Raw genomic sequence first — 8,719 nt, 5'->3', positions numbered from 1 at the left:
CCAGCAGGGCCGGGACAAGAGTACACCACATGGACATACTGTAAAGTTAAACAAATCGAGTTATAACTGTTAAATAAAATATGTTCTATTCTCCTACTTCGACAAACATACATTCGTAATGACCTAGAAGGTGAGGTTCCAACCTACACTTTGACACTTCTGAATTCCATGCCCAGGTATGTTCACCTGAGAAGAGCTGGCTCTGCCATCAGCCTTCCCCCTGTATCTGCCCTCAGAGCCATCCTGCCCCCAGGGGAGGTCCGCGTGCACACGTGTGGACAGTCCAGTCCACAAGCACAATCTGCCATATGCCCCCTGCCCATGGCCACCCCACATGGCCCATTCCCCGAAGGATGGGCAGGAACTTCTGGGGTCTTGCATATCAGGAACATGGTCCAGAGGGAAGGGCCTGGGCTCCAAGGGGCCCCACAAGTTCCTCAACCTACGGAGAGAGGCACAGACAGAGAAGGTCAAGAGTAGAGCCTTCTAAAGTGGGACCCGCAGCAGGGCAAGGATTCCCCCCAGGTCTGAGGACAAGCGGGACAGATGTTAAACAACTGATTACTTGGTTCCAGTCCTGTGTACAAACGTAAGAGAAAGTGCAGGGTGCTCTGAAGGTGTGTCGCCCAGGTGTCACTGTTCCTTAGGAACCTGAGATGCTTCTGCGGAAGCCCCATCTGGGCCCAACACTAAAGAACGAAGAGGAGTTGACAAGGCAAGGAATTAAGGGAAGGGTGTCTAGTCAGAGGGAAGAGCATGTGCAAAGGCCCTGTGGCGGGAAGGCTCGTGGAGAGAACAAAATCTGAAAAGAGCCCATACCACCCATGAGCATGGGTGTGAGGTGAGGTGGGAGAGGCTGGCAGAGGACAGAGTGTGCCGGGCCTTATGGGCCACAATGGAACAGTGGCCTGTGGCAGGACAGCAGGCAGAAGAGTCCTTGGGCAGGGAGGTCTTGGGAAGTGTCAGCTCCCCCCTCTGACCCTCACCCTGCCCTGGGCTTCTGACTCTGCCAAGGGCTTGGTGAGCAAACAAGGTAGCAGCAGGCCAAGAAGTCCCAGAATCATCACGGTTTGTCACCAGAAAAAGCTGCAGAAATCACCCACTGCCAGTGAGGAAAGTCCTAGAGAGACAATGTCATAACACACCAGAGGTCACATGGCAGAGCCTGCCCAAAGCTTCATTTGCCGTCTCAGGGCCACCAGCCGTGCGGGCTCAGCCATGAGTCCTCAACACCGAGCCTAGTGCTCGGGGAGCACTGCAGGTGCTCACTGAGTATGTTGGGAATGAACTGGATTTTGTGTGGAGACACAAAGATACATAGAAACAGTATCTGGCCTCTTGAAGCTGGTTGGGGGACAGACCTAAAGATAAGTGCCACAGTGGATAAGGTCTGTCACAGAGGGCCTTCTCCCCAAGCCTGCCCCCTCCCAGCAGATGTCCCAGACCCTCCTACAGCCTGGCGTCTGCCCCTGCAGCTGCCCGAAAAGTCACCAGTGCCCGCCTGTTGCCAAGTCTTCCGGAAATGCCCGATCCTCATGCAAGGGGACATGTGAACTGCCTGTCGTCCCCCATAAAGCACGCTGTTCCTTGGCCTGCAGCATCACAGGTCTTTGCCCACCCCATAAACACTGATGCCCTCTGGGTTGTGGCCTCAGCCCAGGGCCCTCTCCCCTCCACCCTCCCTAAGGGCCCTCATCCATTCCACCCTGGGGACTCAGACACCAGGCCTGCACATGGGTCACCCAAATCTCTCTCCAGCCAGGACCACACTCTCCTGGGTTCCAGGTGCAAATGGCCAGCTGCTTACAGGACACCACTGCATGGATGGCTGCCGGACACCCCAAGAGCGGCCTGCCACAACGAAACTCAGAGACCAGCCCTTCTCCCTGTTTCAAGGCATGGTCCCTCCATTGACCTGAGTCTCCTCCCTCCTCCCCCAGAGCCAGTCAGCCACCACCTCCTTATCTTCTGCCTCCTAACTCTTTCCCGGGTCTGCCTCCCATCCCCCTCAGTCTCTCACCTTGGTGGCCCAGTGGCCTCCAAATGGGTTCCTCTCCTCCCGGTTTCATCCTCCACCCAGCAGCCGTCTGACAGTGTCACTTCAGCATATGGCCTCCAAGGCCATTCCCGGCCTGTCTACCACCTCTTTGCACACGAGCTGTGCCCCTGCCTGTAGCTCCCAGCCAGGCTATCCCAGCCTCAATGCCAAGGGCTGCCAGTCACCCTCCCTTCCTCCCTTTCACAGGCCTCCTCCTCCCTCCCCTCCTCCTCCCCCCCCTTCCACAGGCCTCCTCCTCCTCCTCCTCCCCCTCCTCCCTCCCCTCTTCCTCCTGCCTCCTCCTCCCCCACTCCTCGCAGCTCTGCCCCCAGCTCTCAGCACACTGGCCTCCCTACACTGACTGCGCTCCCACTCCCCCACTAGGCTGCGGCCAGCATGTCTTCACCGCTCTCTTTATGGCCAAGTAAACGCCATTGTGTGGAGACACCGCATTTCTTTCTTCATTCATTCATTGATGACCACTGGGTGGCTTCTACTTTTCGGCTGTTTGAATAATGCTGCTGTGGCTATTCACGTACGAGGTTTCTGTGGACACACGGTCTCAGCTTGGGCCAGCACCACAAAATGCCACAGGCTGGGTGGCCAAACAACAGAAACGATTTCTCACGGTCCTGGAGCTGGAAGCGTGCGATCAGGCCTCTGGCGTGGCGGGCTCTGGGGAAGGCCGCCTTCCTGGCTTGCAGATGGCTGTCTTCTTGCTGTCTGCTCACACAGCAGACAAAGACAGAGCTCATGTCTGCCTCTTCTTCTTCTTTTTTTTAAGATTTATTTATTAGAGAGAGAGAGAGAAAGCGAGTAGTGGGGAGCGGCAGAGGGCAAGGGCCAATCTCCAGCACACTCCCCGCCGACGAGCAGGGAGCCCATCCAGGGCCTCGATCCCACTACCCTGCAATCATGACCTGAGCCGAAACCCGCTGCGCCACCTAGACACCCCTCTTCCTCTTCTTATAAGACACGAATCCCATCATGGGGGCCGCACCCTCATAGGCTGGACCTCCCAGAATCATCGTATTGGGGGTCAGGGCTTCAACATATGAATCTGGGGGGACACAAACATTCAGTCCATCCATGTATGTTTTATCCCCTTGGGCACATACCTCGGAGTGGAACTGCTGGGTCGGACGGTCACTCTGGGCCGAACTTGGTGGGGAACTGCCAAACCATAGTGTCCCACGGTGGCCACACCATTTTCCATTCTCACAGGCAACGTGAAAGGGTTTCTGCTCTCTCCCACTTTCTGCAACAACTGTTTCAGGGACTCATTCTCCTCAAACCTCCGGCCCTCCCTGCCTCCTCCCCTCCCTCTTCCTCCTCCTTTCCCTCTCCTGTTCCCTCTCCCTCTCTCTCTCCAGAGGACCTCACCTCTACCTCACAAAAATAATGGAAATGCTTCACATCCCACCAGCAAAGCTCCCGGCTCCCTCACCACACCCTCCCTTGCCTCCCTGCCCCTCGTACCTCAGAGCCGACTTCTCTCCAGGACACAGCTAACCCCCTCCCTTTTCCAGAAAGTATCCACCACCATGGCCCCTTGCTCTCCTCCCTGAACTGCTGTCTCAAGTGGAACTGCCCAGGAAGTGGCGAGAAGCATGTAGGAGGTGCACTGGGCAGTGCCCTGAGGACCACACCTGCAGTGGGCCTCGGGGGACGAAGGCCACAGGATGGGGCTGAGGGGAAACTGAGCCGTGATGCAAGCCCATCCCAGGCCTCCGCTGACTGCCCCCCGCAGCAGCTCTGGAGCTGGGACAGCCTCAGTGCCTCAGCACTGCCCACATTGTGGCGAGGGGGGCAGTCACTGGATGAGACCTGCCTCGGCAGGGTGAGGCAGGGCCCATGGATTTGGGCAAAGAGACTCTCTTCAGCCCAAGGCATGTCCTAGAGAGCGGCTCAGAGGGGACCTGTCGACTGCCAACCCCCCCACCACTGCGGAAAGAAGTGTACCCACTACAACGTCCAGCGAGCTCCTTCCTCTCTCCATTCCTGGACCCCCACACACCATCAGACTCCTGAATTTCCCCCTAAACTCACCAATGATCCCACGCCGATACCTGCTGGACATACCGTTGTCCCCTCGGGAGCACCCTGCCTCTGCTGGCCGCCCCCTCCTCTTCCTCCTGGCTTGCACACCGCCACGTTCTCCGGGTGGTCCTCCCACCCCAGCCACAGCATCTCATGCTCTTCTGCGCAGCTGGAAAGGTCAGTGTCCTTGGGCCCCACCGCTCCTTTCCCTCCGTGCTCCCTCCCAGGCGATACCACCCACACCCAGGGCATCGGTGACTCACTCATCCGTAGCACCAGGCCGGACTGCTCCTAGAAGCTTCAGACCCGTGTCTCCCTGGCAACTTGACACCCACCCGTGACAGTCGTCAGACTGGATGCATGATCTTTCCCAAACCTAGACCTCCCCAAGGTTTTACCTGTCCCAAGAAATGGCTGCCTTAACCTCCAAGCTGGGCGAGTCAGAAGCCTAGAAGTATGGCCTTCTCCCTCCCTCTCCCCCTCTCTCCACCCGCCACGCCTGGTCTATGTCCACGTCCTGTCAGTTCTGCCCCTCACACCCACCCACTCCTCTCCAACGGTGGCCCACCTCATCTCAGAGGCTCACGTCTCCTGCCTGGACCACTGCAGTGCCTTCCAGCCCCTCCCCTTCCCACACCCTCTTTCCCCCACCCCACCCACACTCATTTAAAAATCTGAAACTAGGGGCACCTGGGTGGCTCTGCCAGTGAAGCATCTGCCTTCGGCTCAGGTCACGATTCCAGGGCTCCCTGCGCAGTGGGGAGACTGCTTCTCTCTCCTCTCTCTCTCCCCCTGCTTGTGCTGTCTCTGTCTCTCTGCCAAATAAATAAATAAAATCTTGAAAACAATTAAAAAATTAAAAATAAAAATACAAACCTAATTAATTAATTAAAAAATTAAAAATACAGACCTGATTCTATCATCACCCAGCTCTAAAAGCGTTCTGCTCGTCCTAGGAAAAGACCACAAGTGTTAACACAGCCTCCAAGGCTCTGCCTGGCTTGTCCCCCGCACGTTCTTCAGCTCCGCTCTGTGGACCAGTATAGCTTAGTGGTTCAGAGCATGCTCTCTGCAGTCAGACTGTCTGGATTCGAATCGAAGCTCCGCAACACCCCTGCTAGGTGCTTCTGAGTAACTGACCCTTTCCTCTGTGTCCCTGTCGTCTCATCTGGAAAACAGGGATCCTGAGAGCCGTAGCAACCTCAGAGCGTTTATTGTGAAGATTCCAGGAGATACTACACTTGAGGTGCTGGGAACAGAGTCTCCCCAAATAAACACTCAGTAGACACTTGCTGCGCCTGTCCTTTACTTGCTTCCTTGCTTTCCTGGCGTCTACACTGCAACCACACAAACCGGTCTGGTTGCAGCTACACCGGGTGCCCCTGAGTAAACCAGCAGGTGCATGAGAAGGCCCGGGATGCTTTTTCTTCTTCTCATAAATGTTTTATTTTGAAAGGATTCTTGACGGACAAGAAGTTGCGCAAATAGTACAGAGAGGTGCCACGTGCCCATGCCCCGCACCACCCCCCCACCGTGGCAGCGCGCACAACCGTGGGGCACCGTGATTAGTTCGGCAGGATTAACGAGACTTTCTCGACTTCACCATCTCTTACCTGCACTTTTTTTTTTTGTGGTATGTCTTTGTGTATAATTCCATGATGATTTATCACACGTATAGATTCATATAACCAGCACCACAATCAAGATAATTGCTCCATCACCTTAAAAGATCTCCCTCATGCTGCCCCTTCACACGTACAGCCTCCCTCCCCTTCCCTAATGCCTGGCAGCCTTGTCTGCTCTCCATCTCTATAATTATGCCGTTTCCAGAATGTTATATAGATGGAATCATAAATTATGCAGCCTTTCGAGATTGGCTTTTTGGGCGTCGTGTCGTGCCTTTGAGATCCATTCAAGTCCTCGGGAGGATCGACAGTTCACTGCTTGTTATAGCAAAGTGGTTTTCCACAGATAGAGCTTTAAAGAGGTTCTCCCAGCTGCGGGTGGAAGGAAGATGGAGGGAGGAAGACCAGTTAGGAAGTTGCTGGTCCAGGTCAATATCACAAGTCAGGCTTCCGTCCCCGCGGGGCTCCTGCCTCTGGAAGTGTCCCTAGATATGCCCAGGTCCCGATGGGTCAGGGTCGGCCGCAGGGACTAGGGATTGGGGTTGTTGGAGCGCATCGGACAATAGGGGGCGCCAGAGGTCTTTTGTCCAAGGGGTGATTCTCCACGGTGACCGCCAGGGAGGGTTCCAGGGCACTTTGGGCTGCTGGGCGCGCTAATCCAGAGAACACCGGGGTCTTGCCCCCCTCCAGACCCCAGCCCCAAGTTTCAGGGCAGCCCCGAGTTCCAAGACTCCGGGATGAGGCTGATGAGGTGTAGTGGAGGAGCTGGTGGGGAGACGCCTGGGCCGGAGGGAGTGGGCAGCTCTGGTGCGGAGGGAGAGGCTCTGGCCCTCCACCAGCCCAGCTGGGGCTCCCCCCCGAGAGGGTGGCTCTGAGCTCAGGCTGCTGGGCTGGGCCTTGGAAGCTCTGTCCCATCCACCTTTCCCCACCCAGGGCAATTGCTCTCTTCTCAGACAACTCTCCCAGAACATGTGCGGGTCCTCTCTGTCCCCTACTCTATCCCTCTTTTGCATGCCGCCCTGCCAGCTGCCTCTGACCATTCGCTAGCCCCACAACAGCAAGCCGATCGAGCGCACTGGGCTGTATAGAGCCCGCCTTTGTGAAACAAAGAGTGGGCGATTACTGTGTGTGGCACCTGCTAACCCTGGGAGCCAGGAAGAGAAGCAGCGTTCCCGGGGAATCCAGCCCCTGTCTGGCCGCAGAATAGTGCCGAGCTGCGGGCACTACCCTCCAAACCAGCACTGGCCCGTTGCCTTCTGAATTCAACCCACTTTTCATGATCTTAACCCCGTCCTAGGCTCCTCGTCCTAGGCTCCTCGTCCTCTGATGTGATCCACCCCTCACGTGCTCGCAGCTGCCCCGGGGGCTAGAACGCCCCTCAGTCTCCCACCTGCACACCCTTGCTCAAGGCGTTCCCGCTACATCAACGGCCCTGCGCCCATTCTCTAGCTCCACGCCCACTCCTCCAGGAAGTCTTCCCGGTGCCTAATACCCAGTAGGTTGCAAAAGTATGAATTCCCAGCCTCTGTGCGCCGAAAATATATGTCACGTGTACTTCCACGACAGAATCTTCCATGCTCAGACTTGCCTGATAAATCGTCCTTTACACATCTGTGTCCCCCTGAGACCTCGCTCATCTGATTCCTGTGAGCCTGGCATCGGAAGGAGCCAAGTAAAGTCTGATTGAATAAATGAGTGAACGCATCAGTGGACAGATGTTTGAAACCCTCTTCTTGTGACCTGCTTCCAGCCTTTCCCCCCTCTGATTACTCCTGGGAATGCTCTCTCCCTGCTGCCTCTAACTGCTGGCATTCCACCCTCCCCTCTGCCACTCTGTTCCCCTCCCTAGCAAGCTCACCTACACATGCCCCAAGTTCACCTTGCAGCCCAAAGCCCCGAGCCCCTCGCATACCTTGCTTGTCCTCATCTGTCCCCCCCACCTGTCTTTCCCACGAATGGTGAGCTCCATCCAAGCAGGAACCTTGTCTGACTGATGGCTCTGACCTCCGACAACTGCGTATGCTCAGTAAATATTTGTGGCATGAATGAATGGGCGACTTTCTCTCTGAGGTCCTGGAACCCTTCAAATTCAACATATTTCAGATTGGTTTCATCATCTCCTCCCTCCCGACAGTTAGCTTCTCCAGTCTTTTCTACCTCTCTTCTCCCAGTCCTTTGACTTAGAAATCCGAGGCACGCACACATCTTTTCCTCTCTTAACACATCATTGACCACTGTGTTCCCCAGGTTCTACCTCCTGGCTTTCCAATCCTCACACCCACCCTAGTCCCTGGTACTTACACCTGGACCCCTCAACTGCTCCTAACTTGGGTTCCTCACCTCTACTTTTATCTGCATTGCCACCTGAACGATTTTTCTAAAACATCCATCTCATTATGGCAACCCTTACTGAAGATCCTAATTGCATTCCCATCCCGTACAGTTGTGTTTCCCAAAGCTTAGACCTCACACAGTGGGTGGCAGATGACAGAATTACAGGAGGTTCAAGGACAAAGGGTACTTGAGGCTGATAATTAATATGGAGTTGCAAAATGAGAAAGTTATTTCTTGACTAATTCTTTCTGGCCTTGGTGTCTTTAACACTTCTTTTTGACTTGCTAATCAGTTACCAGGGATCAGGACTCTGGCCATGCTGTCAGCAGAGAGTAATGACGTGGTCTTATTTTTATTTTATGTATTTTATAGTCACCTACTATCTCTGACGTATGGTGCTGGTTTTTTAGTTATGCTAATAATGGTCCATAAAGTAATTTATGGAAAAGATATTGCAAACCATATAGCCATCAAAGGACTAACATCCAGAATCTATAAAGAACTCTTATCAAAAAGAAAAACTGGGGCGCCTGGGTGGTTCAGTCGGTTAAGCGTCTGACTCTTGATTTCAGCTCAGGTCATGATGTCGGGGTCGTGAGATCGAGCCCCATGATGGACTCTGCAGCACCGGGCATGGAGCCTGCTTAAGATTTTCTCTCTTCCTCTCCCTCTGCCCTCCCCC

At 54.9% G+C, this 8,719-nt stretch overlaps 2 long non-coding RNA genes across 7 annotated transcripts; both read right to left on the bottom strand.

The window, feature by feature from the left end:
* Positions 1–340: 340 nt before the first annotated feature.
* Positions 341–4,828, bottom strand: LOC117795709. 6 transcript variants are annotated; one of them, XR_004619842.1, is made up of 5 exons: positions 4,769–4,828; positions 4,342–4,401; positions 4,121–4,247; positions 3,157–3,305; positions 341–442 (listed from the first exon to the last, which is right to left on the bottom strand). It is a non-coding gene; the product is annotated as an uncharacterized LOC117795709 (long non-coding RNA). The 6 variants fall into 6 exon arrangements; XR_004619840.1 differs by lacking the exon at positions 341–442 and adding an exon at positions 2,351–2,810; XR_004619839.1 differs by lacking the exon at positions 341–442 and having other exon boundaries at positions 2,351–3,305; positions 4,088–4,247.
* Positions 4,829–4,834: 6 nt separating this feature from the next.
* Positions 4,835–7,701, bottom strand: LOC117795708. Its single transcript, XR_004619837.1, has 3 exons — positions 7,616–7,701; positions 4,989–5,030; positions 4,835–4,893 (listed from the first exon to the last, which is right to left on the bottom strand). It is a non-coding gene; the product is annotated as an uncharacterized LOC117795708 (long non-coding RNA).
* Positions 7,702–8,719: the final 1,018 nt, after the last annotated feature.

This window comes from Ailuropoda melanoleuca, chromosome 13 (assembly GCF_002007445.2).
Source record: "Ailuropoda melanoleuca isolate Jingjing chromosome 13, ASM200744v2, whole genome shotgun sequence".
Classification (NCBI taxonomy): domain Eukaryota; kingdom Metazoa; phylum Chordata; class Mammalia; order Carnivora; family Ursidae; genus Ailuropoda; species Ailuropoda melanoleuca.
The sequence above is the reverse complement of the archived record's forward strand: the minus strand, read 5'-3'. Positions and strand labels throughout refer to the sequence as shown.